Source organism: Halichoerus grypus, chromosome X (assembly GCF_964656455.1).
Source record: "Halichoerus grypus chromosome X, mHalGry1.hap1.1, whole genome shotgun sequence".
NCBI classification, from domain to species: domain Eukaryota; kingdom Metazoa; phylum Chordata; class Mammalia; order Carnivora; family Phocidae; genus Halichoerus; species Halichoerus grypus.
The window spans coordinates 35777212-35805065 of NC_135727.1; the positions used below are offsets into that span (position 1 = coordinate 35777212).

General features: G+C 36.5%; 1 long non-coding RNA gene across 1 annotated transcript in view; it reads right to left on the reverse strand.

The window, feature by feature from the left end:
* The window catches only part of LOC144380494 (uncharacterized), a 135621-nt gene that overhangs the window by 20608 nt on the left and 87159 nt on the right, over nt 1-27854 (reverse strand). The window contains exon 2 of the long non-coding RNA XR_013444666.1: nt 27169-27227. This is a non-coding gene — a long non-coding RNA (uncharacterized LOC144380494). The remainder of the gene's footprint in view (nt 1-27168; nt 27228-27854) is intronic.

Sequence of the window (27854 nt, forward strand, 5' to 3'; positions counted from 1 at the left end):
TATGTATGGTCTATGGCTGCTTTCATGCCACAATGGGAGAGTTACATAGTTGGGATAGAGACTATAGGTCCTGCAAAGTCTAAAATATTTACTCTCTGGACTTTCACAGATAAAGGTTCTCAATCCCTGGTTTAAGGAACAAAATCTCTCTGTCTATGGATCTCTGTGGGACTGCCTCAGCCCATAAACCAGACCTTTGAGAGGTTTCTTCTTGATTACAGAACAAGACATATGCTTTGCATCTGGTTAGCAAGCTCTCGTAATTGTTTTAATTTGCCTAGCAAACCTTTGCTAAAGGGTCTTTAGGGATATTTTTAAGCCACTGGAAAAAAACATATTCTTTTATTTATTTTGCCTGTTATAAATTTCATTTGAGCCTTTAGAATAAAACTTTGCTTTCATCTTCTTTTTTATTATTTTAAATAAGAAATGAAAATAGTTGGTCTCCTCCTCCACCAAAAGAAAAACGAAACAGTGTTATCAGTACATTCCAGGCTACATGTGAGATTTTCCCATTTTCCCAAGATTCAGAAAGAAAAGTTGCTCGAACAAATAACTTTTCATACTTATTTAAACTATGCGTGCCCTTCCAGATGTGTAGCACACTCACTGAGATCTATTGGACACCTTTCCTCACGGAAGTTCCACCCTCCCTGGCCTTTATTTAGTGTGTTCTTATTTCACAATGGTACTAGTGCAACACTATCTTCACCAAATTGGTTCAGGCTTGTCAGGTCCAAAGCCCACCAAGTCAGATGCAACAATTAAGAAGTGGTCTAGGGCGCCTGGGTGGCTCAGTTGGTTAAGTGTCTGCCTTTGGCTCAGGTCATGATCCCAGGGTCCTGGGATTGAGCCCTGTATCAGGCTCCCTGCTCAGCAGGGAGTCTGCTTCTCCCTCTGTGCCTCCACGCTACGCTGTTTCTCCCTCTCCCTCTGCCCCTCCCCCTGCTTGTGCTTGCTCTCTCTCTCCCTCTCAAAATTAAATAAAATCTTTTTTTTAAAAAAGAAGTGGTCTATGTAGTCTTAATTCTGTGGGAACTCAAGCCACTATTATTTTCATAAAATACATGATTTCTTTTTATTCCATGGTAAATATCTTTCATATAGATGATACATTTGCTGGCCTGTCTTGGTCATTTTCAGCAGCCATAGCAATTGCTTACATTCTGCAGAGTTCTTCACAATCCTTTCACATGGTTCTATTTCCTTAGGCAATGAGATCTGAGCTCATTTTAGGAAGGCTGGAGCCTCTGCACCTAAAATCACTGCTTCCAGCCACTTTAAGAACGTACAAGTTTTAGCTCCAGAAATCAAAAAGGTCAGCAAAGTGACTTAATTTTAGGATCCTATAGGAGAAAATAAGTATGCTCAAAGCCACAGTTTGTAATATTGATAACTTAAAATTCAAAATCAAGTTACCACTTACCTGATCATAAGCCGAAAAATAATACAGTAGAAATCAAAACTAGGAATTACCCCCACAATATAATCCCTCCATGTGTTAATTCTAGAGAATCACTAGATTTTTCCATACCTTTTTATAAGAGTCCATGAAAGTAAGCCCAATGGGGTACTAAAATAAAGAATCTTAAACAATGCTAACTTAACTGATCTACTTTACATCAAGAGAATGTTTCAAAAGGCTTCTCTCAATATTCTATTAGTCCTAAATTGGTTATCCTATCGTAAAAAAATCAAGAAGGTCAGTAAGACTGGTGTCTTTTCTAATTAATTCTAGTTATCTTTGTGATAGAGGTGGTCAGCCTTGTCAAATTATCTCTCCTTACAAAACATAAAGCTACTTCTCGTGGTAACTCCTAACTTAAAGAAAATGCAGAGGCCCTCAAGAAATAGTGAACACAATCTGCCTGTATTGACCTAAAGCATCCCCGGAGAAACGTAGTGGATATCAGGAGCCAAATGAATCTTGAGACTGTACTCATTTATAACTAGATAAATTCAATCCAACACCTGGCCATTTTGAAAACAACCCACTACTAACTGAGCACCAGAATCAATTCAAAGACCTACTGCCATATTGGCCAGTTTGATACAATTGGCCTCTCCTTTACCCTCCAAACCAGCTTCTGCAAATGAGTTATTGCTCTTTAGGGAAAAGAACGGTCTCTGGATATCAGTCTGAGTTGTTAATCAAGTACCTACCCATTTTTCTCTGCCCAGAGCAGCCAGAGTCCCATTATTAGCAACAGCCGCTATGAACATTTTCATTTATGGAAGCACAACCAATGTCTGGGGGTGAGCCTGTTGAAGTGATGAAAAAACCTAACATCTTGTCCTAACGCATCCAGAAGGATAGGATTTCTACCCTTTTCAATCAAACCAAATGCAAAAATAAACACAAGATTTTGAATACACTCTATTTCTATAGCAACCAAGCAAAACACAAGCCATGAGAGATCATAATGTCAAGATAAGAAGGAAAGATGTATAAAGGACTTGAGAAAGCAAATATTAATTCTGAAAATGATTAAAAGAAAACTATAACCATATTTCATCATTTTATTCGTCTACATCTGTTTGTTTAAAATATAAAATATGCAACACAGAAACCCATTTCAGTGTTCAAGTTAATAAAAGACAAACCAATTTTAAATATTTATACTGAGAATCTATCTGATGGTATTTAAACTATAACAGTCATAGTTTAGAGAAATTTATAAGGAAAACATGAAATTTCTAACATAAGCTTGATATTTTACTATTACAGATATGCCTAGATAATGTGAATGATAGATTCTTAAAATTTCATATTATTATTATAACTATAATGAATGCCTTATAAGTTCACGGACTCCCATAAATTCTTATACCCTAAATATGTAACTCTGGCATGTGAGGTAAGCAAGCATTTGTGTTGTGTGTGTGTGTGTACATGTGTACAAAGAGGGCTAGCCAGCCCAAATCAAGAAAATCATAATGTCTCCACTTTCAACAAAGAAATATTTTTGGAGTATGAAAATATGCCCACATGAAGGCGAGTGATACTTGTTTAACTGAGTAGTACACTATTGATAAAGAAATTCATATGGGCTAGGGTCCACTGAACCTTGAGGGAAAGGTAAGATCTAGATAAGTAGAGAGGCAGAAATGAGTACTATATGTTCAGTGGACATTACTGTCTCTGAGCTAATGATTTCCTAAATTGTGCAAATAATCAAATGGAACTTAAGTGAAAGTTAGGTATGTACTCATTTACAAATGTTAAAATTAAAAGGACAATAATAACAGATTTGTTTCATAGACACACTTCTAATAGCTACAAGGAGCCTTTGAGGCAAAAAGAAAATATAATTTTCTTTACTGTTTTTCCTCTTTTAAAGGGTGTCTAATTCAAACCCTGACATGATTCAAACTCTAATTTGTGACTTAATTCTAGAGAGTAATCATAAGCTGGATCTCATTCAAAATTCACTGCAACGGCAAAGCTCTGACATCAAATCAGAAAGTTGGAAGTTTAACACAAACTTTTCATTGCATTTAATCATAATTTTGGAGCTATGCAAATATTATGAATAATTCACTTAGCACAGTGCACTTTATTCACAATCTTGGAAATAAATTACACTATACAGGGTTGAGCCAAAGAGTAGGTCTACCTAGTATGATCCCTGGGTTTATACCATTTGTAGTCTTATATATGCCACAGATTTCACAAGTTAGAGAAGCAATAAATAATAAATTTAATATATTTCTAAATTTAAGTTTAGCAAATCCTTTATTAAAATGAAATATAATGGATTTACACTTACAATATAGAAAATTGCAAAAAGCCATTATTCCTACTCTAACAATGTAAACAATCCAAGTAAGTCATAAAATCATAACATTTAAAATTCACTGAAGATCTGAGAACAAAAATAAAGCTAACTTAAATAATCTCCAGAAAGTGTCAAGTACTCACAAGTAGAGAAAAAACCTAGAGCTACATCTATCCTTAGTAGGCCAGAGGAGGCAGACATAATCAAACATAGACTGGTAACAAGAAGCCAGCAGGACTTATAAAAAACTGTGACGACAAAGTATAGGTACACATGATAGATCAGCATGTCTTGCAAAAAGCAACAAACACTAAGTAAACGTGTAATCATGCCCTAGTCAGTCACCAACTCTTTGCCATGGGCCTTCGCTGATCACACAAAGAAATATGCTAAAAGCAGAGGCAAGGCTAGAGAGCTGAGATCAACCCTTCTGATGCACTTGCCTCCACTGTCCTTACTGCAGCGGCTCTCTGAAGGCTGGCAGCAGATTGAGATTCCCTATTGTGGTGAATGTAAGGTGGGCCAGGAAGGGGGGAGACTGCAAAGCAGAGGGACTTTTGCACAGACCCAAAAGACCATCAGCAAAGCTGTGAAGCATTAAGGGAACTCCAGAGTCATACCACTGTTCATATTTCCAGCAATTCAGGGAAGAAAAACATCACCCCATCCTAAAAGCAATGAAATCCAGCGGTAAACTGAATCTAAATAAGATTGAAAGAAAGTCAAAATCATTCAGAGAAACAGATCGAAAGATGGCCAAGGAGTTCAAACGAACAAAAAGTTCCTTTAAAATAAATGTTATGTGAAAGGATCTAGTGGAAAAGGTAGACTACAGAGGGAACTGAGCTGGATAAGTGGAAACTGTAAGCATAAAATAAAACAAAATAATAAAAATAAATGAGAATACTAATAGTGAAAACTACAGTATCAGAGAGGAAGAGTAAATCTGATGGGCCTAACAGCAGGCTGGATACAGAAGAGAAAAATATCATTGAATTTGGATAAAGGTGAAACAAAAACAAACCAAGCAAATGAGATGTGTAGGATAATATTACATGACATAACATATGTGTAATTAGAGTCCCAGAGGGGAGTAGAGAGAGAATGAAGCCAAAGATATACATGAAGAGAAGCAGCTAAAATGTTTTTTAAAAACAATAAATGGTGGATGCCTGGGTGGCTCAGTCAGTTAGGCATCTGCCTTTGGCTCAGGTCATAATCCCAGGGTCCTGGGATCAAGTCCCACATCGGGCTCCCTGCTCAGCAGGGAGCCGCTTCTCGCTCTGCCTGCTGCACCCCCGGTTGTGTGTGCTCTCTCTCTCTCTCTCTGACAAATAAATAAATAAAATCTTAAAAAAAAAAAAAAACAGTAAATGGTATCAAACCACAGAACTAAGAATCTTAACTAAGCTCATGAAGGATAAATATAAAGAAGCTCACACATAAGCAATTCATAGCCAAACTGCTTAAAACCAAAGATAAAAGAAAGTTCTTACCCATTAATAGGAAAAAAAGACACATTGTATAAAGGGATACAATGTCAAGAATGTTGGCTGACTTCTTGATACAAATGACCAAGCATAGAACAAAATGGAGCAATATATTTCTAAAGTCCTGGGGAGAAAAAGCTGTCAACCATGAATTCTATATTCAGCAAAAACGTCCTTCACATATGACAGCTAAGTAAACACACTTTTAGATAGACAAAAGCTGATAATTCATCTTTACTAGACATACAATAAAAGAAATGCTAAAAGAAGTTTTTTAGGCTAAGTGGAAAGGAAACCTGATGGAAATCCAGATCTGTAGGAAGGAATGAAAAAGAATAGAAAGGGTAGAAATGGAAAATTACAAAAGATGTTTTTAGTTGTTTATTGTTTCTGTTTTATATGTGTGTATTACATTTCTTTAAAAGATGATTAACTCATTAAGATGAAAATGTTATTATGCATTGAAGGTTTATAAAACAACATAAATATATAAAATAAACTAGTAAAACTTTGAGAACACAAAGGAAGGAAAGTCTAAATGACATTATCCTGTTATAATGTACTTACATTTTTCATGAAATGGCATAAAAATATTTGAAGGTATCTTTTAATAAATTAAAGATAGATACAAAGAATTAAAGATAGATAAATTAAAGATAGAAAAAGATAAAGATGTAATAAAATAAAGATAGACAGATACTGTAATCTCTCTAGCAACCAGTAAAATGATACAAAATAAAATGAAGTCAATAGAGGAGATAAAATAAAACATTATTTAAACAGTTAAGAAATGCTTAAGAAGGAAGGTAAAGGACAGAGAAACAAAGAGCAGATGGGTTAAATAAAAAAATAAATATCAAGGTAGTAGCCTGAAACATAAGCAGATGATTACATTAAGTGTGAATGAATTAAACACTGTAATTAAAAAGAGGTAGCGAGATTCACTAAGAGTAAACACTAACTATATGGGGCTTACAGAAACATCCTTGAAATATAAAGACACACACAGGATGAAAGTAAAAGAGTAGAAAAACTTACAGCACAGAAACACTATGCAAAACAAAGCTAGTGTTCTATGTGAATATCAGACAAAATGCACTTCAAGAGAAATAGCATTGCTAGAGATAAAAAGGAACAACTCATGATCAAAGAGTCAAATGATCAAGAATACATAAAAATGTATGCACCTAATAACAGTGTTTTAAAATACATGAAGCAAAAAATATATGAAACTAAAAGGAAAATTAGATGAATTCAAAATTATAAGAATTTTGACAATCCTTTTTCATAAACTGATATGATAGATAAAATTAGTAACAATATAGAATATTTTAGTAGCAATGTTAACAATCAATTTGGCATAAAAGAGCATTAGAACTGATTGCAAAATTCCAAATTTTTTCAACCAACCATAGTATGTTCAATAATATAGATCATATAAGAAGCCATAAACTAGTTCTCAGTAATTTTAGAATGATTAAAAGGATAAAGAATAAATTCTGTGACCACAACATATTCAATTAGAAATCAGTAAGAGTGATGTCAGCAGGAATGGCAAAGTAAGAACACTTAAAAACTCTCTCCTTATAAAAATAACAAGGACATTGGCCAAAAAATGTCAAATCAACATTTTTAAAAGTTGGGGAAATTAAGAAAAGGCTTGCAAAAGCCCAGGGAGTGTTTATTCAAGAGAAGCAGCTGAATCTCAGTAAGAACAGCAAGCCCCAGGGTATTTTAACCTGCCCAAATCCTATTTCCCTCCTCTCGGCCCTGAGGTAGCCTTAAAAACCATACTCTACAATCATGGTGAAAATAAGCAGTCTAGTAGCCACTGGAGGGGGCAGAATGGGGTATGACCTCCTCCAAAGGTCAATTTCCAGTTACTTGACATGATTGGACCTGTCTGGCAGTTCCCTGACAAATCTCACTCACAAGACTTTTCTTTATTTGATCTGACCCAGAGGTCACCTAGTGGAAACAGCCTTTTTCCTGAGAATGTCTATCAAAGAAAGACAAGCAGAGATGATTGTTTAACTACCACACTGCCTGAGGTGGTGATAACAGTTGGAGCAAACAATAAGCTAACCGAAAATCTTAAGAAAAGATGGGGAATGAGATGTTCATAAGCACGTTGAAAAAGCTTAAGCAGGGGCTCCTGGGTGGCTCATTTAGTTAAGCATCTGTGTTCAGCTCATGTCATGATCTCAGAGTCCTGGGATTGAGCCCGGCATCAGGCTCCCAGCTCAGTGGGGAGTCTGCTTTTCCCTCTCCCTCTGCCCCTCCCCCCACTTGTGCTCTCTCTCTCTCTCTCTCTCTCTCTCTCAAATACATAAATCAAATCTTTAATAAAAAACAAAAAGCCTAAGCAAACTGTTGGGAATGGAGTAAGCCAATTGTAAACTGCCTGCCTTAGCATTGAAGGTGTGTCCCAACCCACACACAAAGCCTCTTGGCAAAGACTTGGAGAATTATTGATTGCAAAGACTTAAGGAAATATCTTTTCAATCATTACTGACCATTAAGTTCACCAAGCAGGGACTTCAGTAGTTACATTTGAAAAAGAATATAGACCTTATTGAATTAGTTCAGAAAATTTACTAAACAACAACAGCAATAAAAGACCAGCCACCATAACAACAAACAGCAATGACAACAAAGACAGAGAAGATCTAGATCCAGAGTTTCCATATTATATTATTTAAAATGTACAGTTTTCAACAACAAAAAATGATTCCGTGATATGCAGAAAAACAGGAAGTATGTCCATACATAGCTGGGAAAGCAGCCAACAGAAATTATTTCTGAGGAAATGCAAAAGTTGGACTTACTAGACAAAGATTTTATTTATTTTTTTAGGGAGAAAGAGCAGGGGAGGGGGCAGAGGGAGAGAGAGAGAGAATGTTAACAAAATAACTAGACTGACAAAGAGAAAAAGAGAGAAAAAACAAATTACTAGAATCAGGAATGAAAGCAGGAACATAACTTACTATCAATCCTATAAAAATAGAAAGGATTATGAGAATAAAATGGACAGCTGAATGATAGTAAATCAGTAGCCTAGATAAAATAAGTTCCAAGAAATACACAAACTACCAAAGCTGATTCAAGAATATATTGATAACTGAACAGACATATAACAAGTAAAGGGATTCAGTCAGTAATTTAAAATTTCCACAAAGAAAAACATAGGAGCAGATGGCTTCACTGATGAATTCCACCAAAAATTTAAAGAGAACTAATGCCAATACTTCTCAAATTCTTCCAAAAATGGAAAAGAAATACTTCCTAACTTATGAGACCAGTATTACCCTGGTACCCAAACTAGAGAAAGATATCACTTGAAAAGAAAAATATAGATGAAAATTATTTATAAACATACATGCAAAAATCATTAACAAAAACACTGAATCCAGCAGCATAGTAGAGGGATTATATATCATGACTAATTGGAATTTGTTTCAGGAATGCAATAACAGATCAACATATGAAAACCAATCAATATAATACATCATATTAATAAAATAATGAAAAAAACTCATTGTCATCTTAATACATGTAGAAAAAAACATTTCACAAATAATTCAACACCCTTTCATAATAAAAACACTCAACAAGCTAGAAATAAATGGGAATTTCCTCACCTTAATAAAGGACATCTATCAAAATCCCATAGCTAATTTCACTTAATAGTGAAAGACTGAGGGACACAAGTCCCTGTGAGACCAGGAAAAGTACAAGTTATCTTCTCTCACCATTTTTAGTCAAAATTGTATTAGAAGTTCTTGCCAGAGCAATGAAACAAGAAAAAGAAATAAAAAGAATCCAGACTAGAAAGGATGAAGAAAACTACTTCTATTTGTTGATTGTGTGATCTCTATAAAAAGCTCTAAACAGTCTACAAATAAAGATATAATGAACAAGTTCACCATGGTTGCAGGATATATGATCACCACACAAAATTCAGTTTTATTTCTATATACTAGAAATGAACAAGCTAAAAATGAATTAAGAAAACAATTCTATGTACATTAGAATCAATAAAAATAAAATACTTTGGAATGAATATAACCAAGGAAGTACAGATTTCTACACTGAAAATTACAAAGTTTATGAAATAAATTAGTGATGAATTAAATAAATGCAAAGACATCTCATATTCATAGACTGAAAGGGTTAATAATGTTATGATACCAATCGTCCCAAGTTGATCTACACATTCAATACAATGTTTATGAAACTCCAGCTGTTCTTTCTGCATAAATAGAAAAGCTGATAATAAAATTCACATGGAATTGAGAGACACCCCAAATAGCCAAAACAATCATGAAAAAGAAAAAGAAAGTTGGAAGGCTCACACTTTCCAATTTCAAAACTTATTATGAAGACATTATAATAAAAATAATATGGATATAGCAAAGGATACACATACATACACATCTATATCTAGATCTAGATATGTTATATACATCATCTTGTATATGCCATATATATCATATATACACATATATTTATATATGACATATATAAGATGATGATGCATAAGTGGAATAGAATTAAGAGTTCAGAACTAAAGTCTTATATTAATGGTCAATTGATTTTCAACAAGTGTCAAGATATTAAATGGAAAAAACAGTCTTTTTAACAAATAGTGCTAAATAAACAAAATTGACAGGTAAAATAATTTGGACCCCTGTCTCACACTGTTTACAAACATTAACTCAAATTGGATCAAGGATTTAATGTGAGAAGTAAATCCACAAAGTTCTTAGAAGTATTAAACATAGGTATAAATATCCATGACTTTGGATAGTCAATGATTTTTTTAAATATAACAAAAGCACAAGCAACAAAAAAATATATAGGTATGTTAATTTAATCAAAATTAAGTTTTTGCACTACAATGAGATATCACTTCACACCAGTCAGAATGGCTAAAATTAACACAGGAAACAACAGATGTTGGCAAGGATGTGGAGAAAGGGGAATCTTCTCGCATTGTTGGTAGGAATGTAAACTGTTGCAGCTATTCTGGAAAACAATATGGAGGTTCCTCAAAAAGTTAAAAATAGAACTACCCTAGGATCCAGCAATTGCACTACTAGGTATTTACCCAAAGGATATAAAACTATGGATTCAAAGGGATACATGCACCCCGATGTTTAGAGAAGCATTATCAACAATAGTTAAATTATGGAAAGAGCCCAAATGTCCATTGACTGATGAATGAATATATGTATATATATATAATGGAATATTACTCAGCCATAAAAAAGAATGAAATCTTGCCATTTGCAATGACATGGATGGAGCTAGAGAGTAAGTCAAGAGAAAGACAAACACCATATGATTTCACTTATATATGGAATTTAAGAAACAAAACAGATGAACATAGGGGAAAAAAAAGAGAGGCAAACCAGAAAACAGACTCTTAACTATAGAGAATAAACTGAGGGTTAATGGAGGGGAGGTGGACAGGGGGATGGGTTAAATGGATGATGGGTATTAAGGGGGTCACTGGTTGTAATGAGCACTGGGTGTTGCATGTAAGTGAAGAATCACTAGATTCTACACCTAGAACTAATATTATACCATATGTTAGCTAACTGGAATTTAAATAAAAACTTGAAAAAGAAAAAAAAGAAACCAATTAAAATAAATAAATACATACATACATAATAAATAAAATTTTTATTTTTATTTTTTATTTTTTTTAAAGATTTTATTTATTCATTTGAGACACAGAGATACAGAGAGAGAGAGCAGGGAGAGAGGCAGAGGGAGAGGAAGAAGCAGGCTCCCTGCTGAGCCAGAAGCCTGACGTGGGGCTCGATCCCAGGACCCTGGGGTCATGACCTGAGCCAAAGGCAGACGCTTAACCACCTGAGCCACCCAGGCGCCCCAAATAAAATTTTTTAAAAAATGTTTTTGCATGTCAGAGGACACTGCCAAGAAAGTAAATAACAATAACTCACAGAACTGAGAAAATATTGGCAAATCATATATGTGATAAGGGTTTAGTAAGAATTCTTACAACCCAACAATGAAATATAAATGACTCAATTTTTAAAATGAGCAAAGAATGGCTCAAATAGATAATTCTCCAAGGAAGTTATACAAATGTCCCACAGCACACGAAAAGACACACATCATTAGTCATTATGGAAATATAATTCAAAGTTACATGAGATTTCACGCCCAATAGAATGGCTATAATTTTTTTAAAGACTATTTATTTATTTGAGAGAGAGAGCAAGCACAAGCAGGGAGAGTGGCAGGTAGAGGGGAGAAGCAGGCCCCCAGCTGAGGAGGGAGCCTGATGTAGGACTCGATCCCAGGACCCTGGGATCATGACCTGAGCAGAAGGCAGACGCCCAACTGACTGAGCCACCCAGGCATCCCTAGAATGGCTATAATTTTTAAAAATTGGAAAATAATCAATATTGGCAAAGATGTGATGAAATTGGTACCCTCATAAATTGCTGTGGGAATGCAAAAAGGTGAAACAACTGTGGAAAACAGTTTGGCACTTTCTCAAAAATTTAGAGTAGGTTTACCATATAATATATACCCAAGAGAACTGGAAACACGTTCACACAAAAATTTGCATATAAATGTTTCTAGCAACATTATTTGTAACAATGTGGAATGACCCAAATGTCCATGAACAGATGAAAGGAAAAACAAATATGGTATATCTACACAACTGAATGTTATTCAGCCACAGAAAGGAATTAAGTACTAAAAAAAAACAGGAATTAAGTATTGAGGCATGAACATTGAAAATATGTCAAGTGAAAGAAGCCAGACACAAATGGCCACTTATTTTGTGATTCCATTTATATGAAATTTCCCACATTAGATAAATCCATTAAAGGAAGAATGTAGGCTATTGGTTTTCAAGGATTGAGGAAAAGAGGTAGTTGGCAAGTATAAGATTTCTTTTTGAAGTGTTGAAAATGTTCTAGACTTAGATAGTGGTGATGGTTGTACAACATTGTGAATATACTAAATGTCACTGGATTATACTTTAAATTGGTTAAAACAGTGAATTTTATTTATGTGAACTGTATCTCATTAAAAAACACAAGAATATCTCAATAGACAGAAATAGCATTTTACAAATTTTGACACCTTTCATGATAAAAACAGTAAAGAAAAATAAAGAAAAAAAAGAAAATGGAGAATGAACTTTAACCTGAAAAAGGGCACCTATGAAAAACTCACTGGTAACATACTTAATGGTGAAAGACTGAACCTTTTCTACCTAAGATCGGGAACAGGGTAAGGATGTCTGCTTTCACCAATTCTATTGAGTATTAGAGGTTCTTGTCAGGGCAACCGGACAAGAAAAAGAAATAAAAGGCATCCAGATTTTAAAGGAAGAAATAATACTCTATTTATTCACAGATGACATTATCTTGTATATAGAAAATTATGGAATTCCACATACACATACAAACAAAACTACTTTGAGCTAATAAATGAGTCCAGTAAGATCACAAAATACAATATCAATGTTTTAAAAATCTATTGATATTTTTATAATCTAGAAATATACTATCTGGAAAGGAAAGAAGCAATTCTATTTACAACAGCATCAAAAAGAATGAAATACATAAAAGTAAATTTAACAAAATAAGTGCTAGACTTGTACACTAAAAACTACAAAACATCACTGATAGAAAGAACTAAATAAGTGGAAATACATCCTGTATTCATGAATTGGAAAAGTTACTTATGGTTAAGGTTTCAATACTCCCCAATTTGATCTACGGATTCAAGATAATCCTTATCAAAATCCTAGCTGCTTTTTTTTTTTTTTTTTTTTTGCAGCAATTAACAGGCTGAACTTAAAATTAGTATGGAAATTCAAGGGACCCTGAATAGACAACACAATCATGAAAAGAAGAATTAAGTTGGGGGTTTCACACATCCTAGCTGTGATGTTACTTTGTTCTAACATCTCTTTGGAATTGTGGAAGAGTAGAACATAATGAGAAACTTGGAGCTAAATGAATTCAGCTTTGGAGGTACTAGAGGAGCTAGCACCTCAATAAAAGTTGTGACAGGCTGTATGGGCCTGCTGAAAAGGAAAACCTAAACTCCACTCAAATATCTATGAAAAGAGTCTCCTGGCTAAATCTGAACAGAAGCATAAATTGGGACGAGAGTTTTCTGTTTTAATTTCATTGGCATATTAATTTCTCTCTGGGGAGAAGACATCTTATTTTCCACCATAATTTCTGTAGCATTTTAATAATTCAAGATGGCTCATATTCAAAATGTGCACAAATTGTAGGCCTCTCTACATTGCTGTCAGTGCATGGTTAGGGCTACATTATCATGTGGTTCTCATTGTAAAATCTACGGTAAAGTAAATTGGACAATATAGTTTGGCAAAATGTGAGTAGGGAAATAGAATTAGTGATGGGTTTTGGTTTTTAAGGCATGGCCTTAAACTTAAGTCCTGTTTTGTTCCATTTTAGAATCCTCTGGGAGCCACCTCAGTAGGACTGAGGAAGTTTATCTGCTGGCCTCATTCTCTGAGGGTAAGAGTCAAATCTTTGTTTTCCCATAGGATTGACTACTAATCCCAACAGATTTTTTTTTATTTTTTTGAAGATTTTATTTATTTACTTATTTGACAGAGAGAGAGAGAGAGAGAGAGCATACACAAGCAGGGGGAGTGGCAGGCAGAGGAAAAGGAAGAAGCAGAAGCAGGCTCCCCACAGAGCAGGGAGCCTGATGCGGGACTTCATCCCAGGACCCCGGGATCATGACCTGAGCCGAAGGCAGACACTTAACCAACTGAGCCACCGAGATGCCCTAATCCCAACAGATTAAGAGAAAAAATATTAATGGAATATAGAAAAAAGGAACTCTCAGCAACACCACCTTGTTCATATGAGGTGTTTCTCTATATACCTCCCTTCAGCTTTCTCTGCTCCTGAGACTCAGGGTCTTGCTGAGACTTACATTTAGTAGCACTGATCACAATATGTTGAAAGGCAATGACTCCATTCTTGGCTCACAGTCTCTCATGTCTCATCTTCTTTGGACCTGACTCAATAAATGGAAATGAAGCCTACCCTTATCAGGTCCTGCCAGCTTTTTAACTCCTTTATCCATGTAGCTAGCCAAAAGATGGCAAGATGCAACAATGTGGATTCTGCCTTTAGGAATATGTGAAAATTCTGTTTAACCTTTTGCTAAGTTAAACACTTCAGCCCATCTTTAGCAGAAATCTCAAAATTGGGGTATGTGCCCCTGGTATACCTTTGAGGGGTACTACTATGTATACATAGCTCTTCTTCAGCAACCTTGTAGGGATGGGGGGTTGGAAAAGATGCAATTGGCAGAGTATGAATCAAACATTCTTGGGATTTGTGTCCAAATGCCACCTGTATTAATTTCCTAGTGGTATATAACAATGTACCACAAACAGGGTAGCTTAAAAAAAACAAATTTATTGTCTCAAAATTCTAAGGACTAGAAGTCCAAAATCAAAGTGTTGGCAGGGTTGGTTCCTTCTCAGGGCTATGAGGGAGAATCTGTTCCATGCCTCTCTCATAGCCTTCGGTAGCCTCAGGCATCTCTTGGCTTTTATATTTTTGTTCTCTCTCTGTTTTCACATCATCTCTCTCTTCATCTGGCATTTTTATAAGGACAACTTTGTATTGGATTAGGGGCCATTCCTCCAGTATGACCTAATCTTAATTAATTTTGTCTGCAATGACCCTATTTCTAAATAAAGCTGGCATTTAGGCATGGGTGTTAGGACTTCAACATATACATTTGGGGGACATAATTCAACCCATAACAGTCTGCCCTCTGGCCCCCTCAAATTTCATGTCCTTCTCACATTCAGGATATATTTACCTAATGACAACATCCCCCAAAAGACTTAACCCATTCCATTGTCAACTCTAAGTCCAAATTTAGTATTATCTAAATAACATAGAGTGATACTTGGAGTATGACTCATCATAGGGCAAAATACCTCTCCAGCTGTGAAACTGTGAAGGCAGACAAGTTATCTGCTTCCAAAATACAGTGGTGGGATAGGCATAGGCCAGACATTCCCATTCCAAAATGGACAAATCAGAAAGAAAAAAGGGGTAATGGGTCTCAAGCAAGTCTGAAAACTAGCAAGGCAAATTCCATTAGATTTTAAGGATCAAGAGTAACCCTCATTGGGTTGATGCTCTGTCTTCTGGGCCCACCATAGCAAGGAGGTGGCCCTGCTATCTAGAATTGAGGTGGAGAAGGTCCTAGCCCCCAAGTGTACACTCTGGGCCCTTGGTGGCATGGGCAGCCACACTGGTCTCTGAACTGGAGTTTTCTGGAAAGCATGCTTTTTCATTTTTTGTGATGTGGATAGGTTAAGAATTTTGGAACTCCTCAAATTCTGTTTCCTTTTTGCTTAACAATTCTCTCTTCAATTACCTATGTCTTCTCAAATTTTACTGTAAGCAGCTAGGAGAACCCAAGGCTGCACCTTTACCACTTGGCTTAGAAATCTCCTCTGCTAAATATCCAAGTGTACTGCTTACAAGTGATAGTTTCCATCCAACAAAATGCACTTCAGCCAAGAATTATGTCACTTTATAATAAGGACTGCCTTTCTTCCATTTTCCAGTAATATGTTTCTCATTTCCATCTAAGACCTCACCAGAAGCACCTCTAACCTCTAACAACATTCTGTTCATGATTATGATCATGAAATAGATATAGATTCTCCCAGATGAAAAACACTTCCTCCACTGCTCTCCTTTCTTTCTGAGCCCTCACCAGAATCTATTTTAATGTCCATATTTCTACCAACAATCTTTTAGAGGCCATCTAGGCTTTTTCTATCAATCACCTAAAAACATTTCCAGCCCAGGGGCACCTGGGTGACTCAGTCAGTTGAATGGCTAACTCTTGATTTTGGCTAAGTCATAATCTCAGGGTCCTGAGATCGAACCCCATGTCAGGCTCTGTGCTCAGCTCGAAGTCTACTTGAGATTCTCTCTCCCTCTTCCTTTGCCTGCCCCTCCCCCACACGTGCACTCTCTCTTTCTCTCTCTCTCTCAAATAAATAAAAAAAATCTAAAAATAATAAATAAAAAAGGAAGTTAATTCTTAAAAAAAAAGAATTCATTTTAAAAAAATGAAGTTAGGGAGGAGCAAGTTGGCAGAGAAGTGGAGACCTAAATTTCGTATGGTCCCAGGAATTCAGCTAGATAGCTATCAAACCATTCTGAACACTATGAACTCAACAGGAGATGGAAGAAAAGAATAGCAGCAACTCTCTGAACAGAAAAGCGACCACTTTCTGGAAGGTAGGACATGCGGAGAAGTGAATTGGAGGCAATATATGGGAAGATAGACCATGGGGGGAGGGAGCCTCCATCAGCCGCTATTGGCAAGTGATAGAGCAGCAGAGCACAAAATCGGAACTTTTAGAAGTCGGCTCCACTGAAGGACATTGCTCCAGTGGCTAAGCAGGGGGTGGAGCCCTTGCTGGGACAGTGTGGTCTCGGGACCATCGGGGTCACAGAAAGACTGGGGGTGCCTGAGTGCAGCAGAGCTCCCAGGTATCGGAGCGGGGAAGCCGGCTGCAGAGACGGAGCCAAGGAGCAGGCCCTCAGCTCGGGGTTGCCATAAACCATGATCCGCAGCACAGTTGGGCCACTGCTCTTCTAGCAGGGACCCAACAAGTGGCAGATCCGGGGAGACTCCCCTTCCTCCCCTGGGAGGAGCTGCGCCGGAGTGTACCGCAGGGATCTGCTGGGTTTGGAGACTCCACATGGGGTTGTGTGCCAGAGATGGAAATGCTTGGTCACAGGCCAGGTGAGCACGGAGTGCGGCTGGAGACCGGGGAGACGGGAGTGACTGACTTCTTTTCTCTGGGAGCTCACCGAGGAGTGGGGCCCTGAGTTCTCGGCTCCTCCAGGCGGAGATTAGGAGGCTGCCATTTTCACTCTCATCCTCCAAAGCTGTACGGAAAGCTTGCAGGGAACAAAAGCTCCAGAGAGGAAACCTGAGCAGATTACTTAGCCCGACCCCGGGAAGGGTGGGCAATTCCACTTCCGGCAAAGACATTTCAGAATCATGGAAACAACACCCACCCACAGAAGATCAGCAAGAACAGCCAGCCAAGACCAAGTTTACCGATCAATGAGAATGGCCAAACTCCAGCACTAGGGGAGTACAGCACATAGAATTCATGGCTTTTTTCCCTATGATTCTTTAGCCTTTCAAAGTTAATTTTTTTTAATTTTCTTTTTTTTCTTTTTCTATTTTTTTTTGAATTTTTCTTTTTCCCTTTTTCAACCAACATCTTATCAATCCCTTTTTTAAAAATCTTTTTTATTTTTCATTTTTAAAGTCATATTCTATCCCTCTGTTGTAGTTAACCTTATTTTTGGTGTGTGTATGTATGTGTATATATATATATAGTTCTCTCTTTAAAATTTTGGGATACAGTTTCTTCTAACAGACCAAAATATACCCTAAATCTCTAGTGTATGGCTTTATTCTAGTCTCCTGCCTGATCACATTCTCTCCCCCTTTTTTAAATTTCTCTTCTTTCTTTTTTCAACCAAGTTCTTATCTTATCAATTCCTTTTATAAAATCTTTTATAATTTTCATCTTTACAGTCATATTCCATCCCTTCATTGTATTTACCCATATTTTTGTACATATATAAATTTTTCTTTCCTTAAAATTTTGGGAGGCAGTTTCTTCTAAAAGACCAAAATACACCACAAATCTAGTGTGTGGCACTGATCTATGCACCAGTCTGATTATATTTGATCATTTTCTTTTTTTTTCTTTTTCTTTTTCTTTGTTTTTTTTCTTTTTTCTTTCTTTCCCTTTCTTTTCCCCCAGTTTCAGGCATCTTCTGATTTGTTTAGTGTATATATTTCTGGGGTTGTGGTTACCCTGTTAGCATTTTGTTCTCTCTTTCATCTATTCTCCTCTGGACAAAATGACAAGACGGAAAAACTCACCTCAAAAAAAAGACAAGAGGCAGTACCGACTGCCAGGGACTAATCAATACAGACATCAGTAAGATGTCGGAACTAGAGTTCAGAATGATGATTATAAAGATACTAGCTGGGCTTGAAAAAAGCATGGAAGATACTAAAGAAACCTTTTCTGGAGAAATAAAAGAACTAAAATCTAACCGAGTTGAAATCAAAAAGGCTATTAATGAGGTAGGTGCAATAAAAAATGGAGACTCTAACTGCTAGGATAAATGAGGCAGAAGAGAGAATTAGTGATATAGAAGACCAAATAAGAGAGAATAAAGAAGCTGAGAAAAAGAGAGAGAAACAACTACTGGATCACGAGGGCAGAATTCAAGAGATAAGTAATACCACAAGATGAAACAATATTAGAATAATTGGGATCCCAGAAGGAGAAAAAGAGAGGGGGGCAGAAGGTATATTGGAGCAAATTATAGTGGAGAACTTCCCTAATTTGGGGAAAGAAACAGGCATCAAAATCCAGGAGGCAAAGTGAACCCCCCTCAAAATCAATAAAAATACACCAACACCCCGACATCTAATAGTAAAACTTACAAGTCTCAGAGACAGAAAATCCTGAAAGCAGCTCAGGACAAGAGGTCTGTAACATACAACAATAGAAATATTAAATTGGCAACAGACCTATCCACAGAGACCTGGCAGGCCAGAAAGGACTGGCATGATATATTCAGAACACTAAACAAGAAAAATATGCAGCCAGGAATACTATACCCAGCCAGGCTGTCATTGAAAATAGAAGGAGAGATAAAAACTTCCAGGACAAACAAAAACTAAAGGAATTTGCAAACACAAAACCAGCCCTACAAGAAATATTGAAAGGGGTCCTCTAAGCAAAGAGAGAGCCTAAAAGTAACATAGACCAGAAAGGAATAGAGACAATATACAGTAACAGCCACCTTACAGGCAATACAATCGCACTAAATTCATATCTTTCAAAAGTTACCCTGAATGTAAATGGGCTAAATGCCCCAATCAAAAGACACAGGCTATCAGATTGGATAAAAAAACAAGACCCATCGATATGCTGTCTGCAAGGGACTCATTTTAGACCCAAAGACACCCCCAGATTGAAAGTGAGGGGGTGGAAAACCATTTACCATGCTAATGGACACCAAAAGAAAGCTGGGGTGGCAATCCTTATATCAGACAAATTAGATTTTAAACCAAAGACTGTAATAAGAGATGAGGAAGGACACTATATTCTACTTAAAGAGTCTATCCAACAAGAAGATCTAACAATTGTAAATATCTATGCCCCTAACATTGGAGCAGCCAACTATATAAGCCAATTAATAACAAAATCAAAGAAACACATCAACAACAATACAATAATAGTCGGGGACTTTAACACCCACCTCACTGAAATGGACAGATCATCTAAACAAAAGATCAACAAGGAAATAGACTTTAAATGACACACTGGACCAAATGGACTTCACAGACATATTCAGAACATTCCATCCCAAAGCAACAGAATACACATTCTTCTCTAGTGCCCATGGAACATTCTCCAGAATAGATCACATCTTAGGTCACAAATCAGGTCTCAGCTGGTACCAAAAGATTGGGATCATTCCCTGCCTATTTTCAGACCACAATGCTTTGAAACTACAACTCAATCACAAGAGGAAAGTCGGAAAGAACTCAAATACATGGAGGCTAAAGAGCATCCTACTAAAGAATAAATGGGTCAACCAGGAAATTAAAGAAGAATTAAAAAAAATTCGTGGAAACCAATGAAAATGAAAACACAACTGTTCAAAATCTTTGGGATGCAGCAAAAGCAGTCCTAAGAGGCAAGTATATAGCAATACAAGCCTTTCTCAAGAAACAAGAAAGGCCTCAAATACACAACCTAACCCTACACCTAAAGGCGCTGGAGAAAGAAGAGCATATAAGGCCTAAACCCAGCAGGAGAAGAGAAATAATAAAGATCAGAGCAGAAATCAATGAAATAGAAACCAAAAGAACAATAAATCAGATCAAAGAAACTAGGAGCTGGTTCTTTGAAAGAATTAGTAAGATTGATAAACCCCTGGCCAGACTTATCAAAAAGAAAAGAGAAATGACCCAAATAAATAAAATCATGAATGAAAGAGGAGAGATCACAACCAACACCAAAGAAATACAAACAATTATAAGAACATATTATGAGCAACTCTATGCCAGCAAATTAGATAACCTGGAAGAAATGGATGCATTCCTAGAGATGTATCAACTACCAAAACTGAACCAGGAAGAAACAGAAAACCTGAACAGACCTATAACCACTAAGGAAATTGAAGCAGTCATCAAAAATCTCCCAACACACAAGAGCCCAGGGCCCAATGGCTTCCCAGGGGAATTCTACCAAACATTTCAAGAAGAATTAATACCTATTCTTCTGAAACTGTTCCAAAGAATAGCAATGGAAGGCAAACTTCCAAACCCATTTTATGAGGCCAGCATTACCTTGATCCCAAAACCAGAGAAAGACCCCATCAAAAAGGAGAACTCCACGCCAATATCCCTGATGAACATGGATGCAAAAATTCTCACCAAAATACTAGCCAATAGGATCCAACAGTACATTAAAAGGATTATTCACCATGACCAAGTGGGATTTATCCCTGGGCTGTAAGGTTGGCGCAACATCCACAAATCAATCAGTGTGATACAATACATTAATAAAAGAAAGAACAAGAACCATATGATCCTCTCAATAGATGCAGAAAAAGCATTTGACAAAGTACAGCATCCTTTCTTGATCAGAACTCTTCAGATTATAGGGATAGAGGCTATATACCTCAATATCATAAAAGCCATCTATGAAAAACCCACAGCGAATATCATTCTCAATGGGGAAAAACTGAGAGCTTTCCCCCTAAGGTCAAGAACACGGCAGGGATGTCCACTATCACCACTGCTATTCAACATAGTATTAGAAGTCCTAGCCACAACAATCAGACAACAAAAACAAATAAAAGGCATCCAATTCGGCAAAGAAGTCAAACTCTCACTGTTTGCAGATGATATGATACTTTATGTGGAAAACCCAAAAGACTCCACCCCAAAACTGCTAGAACTCATACAGGAATTCAGTAAAGTGACAGGATAGAAAATCAATACACAGAAATCAGTGGCATTACTATACACCAACAACAAGACAGAAGGAAGAGAAATTAAGGAGTCAATCCCATGTACAATTGCACCCAAACCATAAGATACCTAGGAATAAATCTAACCAAAGAGGCAAAGAATCTGTACTCAGAAAACTATAAATACTCATGAAAGAAATTGAGGAAGACACAAAGAAATGGAAAAATGTTCCATGCTAATGGATTGAAAGAACAAATATTGTGAAGATGTCAATGCTACCTAGAGCAATCTACACATTTAATGCAATCCCTATCAAAATATCATCCACTTTTTTCAAAGAAATGGAACAAATAATCCTAAAATTTGTATGGAACCAGAAAAGACCCTGAATAGCCAGAGGAATGTTGAAAAAGAAAAGCAAAGCTGGTGGCATCACCATTCCAGACTTCAAGCTCTATTACAAAGCTGTAATCATCAAGACAGTATGGTACTGGCACAAAAACAGACACATAGGTCAATGGAGCAGAATAGAGAGCCCAGAAATGGGCCCTCAACTCTATGGTCAACTAATCTTTGACAAAGCAGGAATGAATGTCCAATGGAAAAAAGACAGTCTCTTCAACAAATGGTGTTGGGAAAATTGGACAGCCACATGCAGAAGAATGAAACTGGACCATTTCCTTACAGCACACACAAAAATAGACTCAAAATGTTTGAAAGACCTCAATGTGAGACAGGAGTCCATCAAAATCCTAAAGGAGAACACAGGCAGCAACCTCTTCGACCTCAACCACAGCAACTTCTTCCTAGAAACATCGCCAAAGGCAAGGGAAGCAAGGGCAAAAATGAACTATTGGGACTTCATCAAGATAAAAAGCTTTTGCACAGCAAAAGAAACAGTCAACAAAACCAAAAGACAACCAACGGAATGGGAGAAGATATTTGCAAATGACATATCAGATAAAGGGCTAGGATCCAAAATCTATAAAGAACTTATCAAACTCAACACCCAAAGAACAAATGATCCAATCAAGAAATGGGCAGAAGACATGAACAGACATTTTTCCAAAGAAGACATCCAAATGGCTAACAGACACATGAAAAAGTGTTCAACATCGCTCGGCATCAGGGAAATCCAAATCAAAACCTCAATGAGATACCACCTCATACCAGTCAGAATGGCTAAAATTAACAAGTCAGGAAACGACAGATGTTGGCGAGGATGTGGAGAAAGGGGAACCCTCCTACACTGTTGGTAGGAATGCAAGCTGGTGCAACCACTCTGGAAAACAGTACGGAGGTTCCTCAAAAAGTTGAAAATAGAGCTCCCATATGACTCAGCAATTGGACTCCTGGGTATTTACCCCAAAGATATGAATGTAGTGATCTGAAAGGGTACGTGCACCCCAATGTTTATAGCAGCAATGTCCACAATAGCCAAACTATGGAAAGAGCCAAGATGTCCATCAACAGATTAATGGATAAAGAAGATGTGGTATATATATATATATATATATATATATATATATATATATATATATATATAAAGGAATATTATGCAGCCCTCAAAAGGAATGAAATCTTGCCATTTGCAATGACATGGATGGAACTAGATGGTATTATGCTAAGCGAAATAAGTCAATCAGAGAAAGACATGCATCATATGATCTCACTGATATGAGGAATTCTTAATCTCAGAAAACAAACTGAGGGTTGCTGGAGTGGTGGGGGGGTGGGAGGGATGGGGTGCCTGGGTGATAGATATTGGGGAGGGTATGTGCTATGGTTAGCACTGTGAATTGTGTAAGACTGATGAATCACAGACCTGTACCTTTGAAACAAATAATACATTATGCGTTAAAAAAAAAAAAGAAGATAGTAGGAAGGAAAAATGAAGGGGGGGAAATCGGAGGGGGAGATGAACCATGAGAGACTATGGACTCTGAAAAACAAACTGAGGGTTCTAGAGGGGAGGGAGTTGGAGGGATGGGTCAACCTGGTGATGGGTATTAAAGAGGGCACGTATTGAATGGAGCACTGGGTGTTATACACAAACAATGAATCATGGAACGCTACATCCAAAACTAATGATGTAATGTATGGTGATTAACATAATAAATAAATATATAAATAAATAATAAATAATGAAGTTAGCCCAATATTACCCTAGACAATTAGAGTAGATCATCCTCTGACAGTCCCTGTATAGCCCTCATAAAAAAGTGGCTCCAACGTCATTAAGCATACTTACCCTTGTCTAAGAGATGATAACCACAAAAGCAGCCTGTAGTAGGAAAAAGTCAAAACTTTCCTACATGGCTAGCAATTTCCTACATAATCTAGTCTCTAACTACTTCTTGCCATTTTATACATCACAAGTCACTAGAACATGTCACACTCTCTCTTGCCTAGAAATTTTTACACATATTCTTCTTGCTTCCTGAAATACTCTCCCTGACCCTTCTTTATCTAGCTAGCATCTTTTTATCCTTTAAGTTTCTCTTGAAGCTTCCTTCCTTAGGGAGATATTTATGTACTCTATAGTAGGTTAGCTCCCTGCCTGTGACCTCCCATGGCACTGTGTTATTTCCCTAGTATTACACACATCATACAGTATTATAATCACATATTTATTGCCTGTCTCTGCCAATAAACTACAAGCTCCATGAGGTCAGACACTAAAAATTTCTGGTTCACTGATTTATACCCAATTTCTAACACCATGTCTGGCACATGGTAGGTGTTGAATAAACAAATAAATGAATTGTAGAGTTATATAAGTCTCCAAAACAGCCCTGTGTCAGCATTACTGTTCATGCCCTCAAAAAGAATTTCTGATGAGCAATAACGTTACACACCTAATCACTAGTTGATAGCTCAGAGAGTCAGGTTTTTTATTAGGCAACATTGTTACATATGATTAGTAGTAGCATAGGTGTTTATTTTCCCTAAGCAGTTTGTTCAGTGCCTTGGAACCCAAAGATAAGAGCTCAAGAGAGAAGTTCACAAATTGAAAATCAAACCAATTTAACATCTAACTTTCCCTAAAGCACCACACATGGCATGCAGAATAATCACTTCAGGTAAATGCTCCAAAACTTCAGGAGGTAACTTGAATGTTAATTCCTGATGAGTCTCTAACGGCAATGAGCCAAGCTGAGGTCAGAGAAAGACAAGCAGGCCCTGTAAGTTGCCACCTTTATTTCCCCACATGGGCATAAATACTTCCCTTAAAGCATCCATGTTAGTAAAAGGCTCAATAGCCCATTTCTTTTTTGATCTGAAAAATAGGAATGTTTTTTCTGGAGCTTCTTTTTAGATATGCAAATTGAAGATTTCCAACTGAGATTTGAGAAAAAAAATATTGCTCACTTCCCATTCATATTAATTCAGTTTCATATAACTCTGACAAAAACCCCTGAGAGTTTTCCATTCAGGTTTTAGAAAATAAGAAGGGCTTTTTCTGCTTTCCACTTGAAAAAGCATTTTAAGCATTTATAACAACCTCCTTCCCTGGGTTTTGATACAGATAAAGAATGTATCATAAAGTGCTTTGGGGGAAAATATTACTGTCATTGCCATTCTTTTCCTGTGTAAAAAATAAATTTTTATTACAGCTGCAGTATTTATCTATTGACTTCTGGATTTCCATAAATCTGGTTGTAAACATTTTACTGTGGTGACCATCCCTGGAAAGTTTGCCACCTACTTTATTCCTTTCCTCATAAAAGTATATTTTCTAAGAGTATACATTCTGATATTATTATGCAGGCACTATGAAGACTGTTTAATATAATAGCTATATTCTATTAAACAAGAGGTGAATAATGTAGCCAAAGACAATACCAAGCAACATTGGTATGGACAGACTTCAGATAACATAATTTTTATCTTTTTGATGTGTTTTATGAAGTCAAAGTATTCTTAAAATCTGGAAAAATAGAATTAAGTCAGTACCTTAGCGTCTGTGGCTTACCTGGTTAGAACAAAGAGGGTATAAGATCTAGTGAAGAGGCAGAGGCAAAGGAGGAGCTAGTAATGAGCATTTTAGTCATTTGAAAAAGCAAATTAAAGTTAAGTTCGAGCAATCTGACTTTTCTACACTGAATATAAAATTTTCTGTATATCCCAGGACTTTATAAATCAGGCATAAACACACCATCCACAAGGAAGTTACAACAGTGCTCTTTTGCTTAAAAACAGTGCTTTGACTCCTGTGGTTCATTTTAATTGTGCTTATTCAACTTTAGCTTCATAAGGGTTAAGATAAATATCCAAATTACTACCAGAGTGAATAGGAAGCAGTAGGAGAGAATAAAGAGAGTAGGGAGTAAAAGAAGGAGGGAGGAAGAAAGGTAAAAAGGTTAAGACCAGGAGGTAAAATAGGGGAAGGTGAAAATAATCAGAAACTATTTTTTTTCAGACCCTGTGCTGAAGTGACAAGTGTTATGGTGAACTTCCTACCCTGATACCATACTGCTTTTTGGTTATTTGTTTGACAGTAAAATTTGCAAAAAAACAAAAACAAAAAACAAACAAAAAAAAGCTTTCCTTTATTCTGACTCTGCTAGCTATCCTTAATTCCCTTTCCTCAACTTTTCACACTAGGCTATGGAAATAAATATTATAGCTTACCGTGTACCTAATGGGAAACCATACAGTTAATAATTATGCAGAGATTATTGTTGCTAAATGTATTATACTGGTTACCTATTCCCAAAGTTATACTACAGCAATATACTGTAACATATGATGTCAAATTCTGAAGGGATATATACCTGAACCATTTGATCAATTTCATAATTTATCTCATCTATATGTAAGAAATGACTCATCACCTATCTGTAGCCTAAATTTTCATTAACTTTCCATAAAGTGGAGGTAAAGTGGCTAAAGCCTCCTAACATGCTAATGTTAGAGGTTGTGCTCAATGTTTCCCAGCATGTGAGAGAAACAAATTTTATGTGAAAATTTATCATATTGCCCAGCATAGGAAACAATCAATAAAATTAAAATGCAACCTATGGTTTGGGAAAAATATTTACAAACCTTATATTTGATAAAGGGTAAATATCTAAAATATATAAGGAACCCCTACTCAATAGCAAACACAAACAAACAAATACCCAATAAGGGGCAAAGGTCTTGAATAGACATTTCTCCAAAGAGAAAATACAAATGGCCAATAGGTATATGAAAAGGTGTTCAGCATCACTCATCATCAGGGAAATGCAAATCATAAGCACAATGGGATATCACCTTGCACCTGTTAAGATGGTTATCATCAATAAAAACAAGTGCTGGTGAGGGTGTAAAGAAAAGGGAAACCTTATACACTATTGATGGTAATGTGAATTAGTACAGGCATTATGAGAAATAGTATGGAAACCTTATACACTATTGATGGTAATGTGAATTAGTACAGGCATTATGAGAAATAGTATGGAGATCCTCAAAATATCAAAAATAGAATTACCATATGATCCAGCAATCCTATTTCTAGGTATATATCTGAAGAAAATGAAATCAGTATCTGGAAGAGATACCTGTGCTCCCATGTTTATTGCAACATAATTTACAATAGTCAAGACATGGAAACAACTTAAATGTCCATTGACAGATGAATAAATAAAGAAAATATGGTATATACATATAATGGAATATTATTCAGCCTTAAAAAAGAAGGAAATTCTGCCATATGTGACAACATGGATGAACCTGGAGGGAATTGTGCTAAATGAAATAAACCATTCACAGGACAAATACTGTATTATTCCACTTACCTGAGGTATCTGTAAGTCAAAGTCATAGAAGCAGGAAACAGAATGGTGGTTGCCAGGAGCTGGAGGAAGGAGTCAATGGAGAATTGTCATTCAACGGGTATAACATTTCAGTTGCACAAGATGAACAAGTTCTAGAGTCTGTACGATATAGTGACTATAGTTAATAATACTGTATGCACATGTAAAAATGAAGGGGACAGATCTCATGTTAAGTGTTTTTACCACCATAAGGAAGAGAGTAACTCAAGTAAATTATCTGTAAAGGAGCTGAGAGGCAAAGTTCCATAGGATAGATGGTCTTTTCTTTGAGATAAAGAAAGCAGTGTCATTCTCTGCATTCATACTAAAAATTTTGAATTATCTTCCCTGGATGAGCAGTAGGTGGTATAATATTCTTCCCTTCCCTGTCTCATGGAAATCACTAGTTCCCCAAGATCTTAACTGGTCTAGTCTGCCTTATTTGGACCTGTCCCCTCTTACCAGTGCCCTGGCTCCAACTTCCTTCTTCCCTAAGCCTCCCTAAGTGAAGGAGGAAGGATTGAGAAGGAAAAATTGTGTGTGTGTGTGTGTGTGTGCGTGCACGCGCACACACACACACACACATAATCAAGGTGGGACTGGTTCTTAACAAAAGAATCCTGACATTAATATAGTAAACCTCAAAGAAACCCTCAATGGCTTACTAT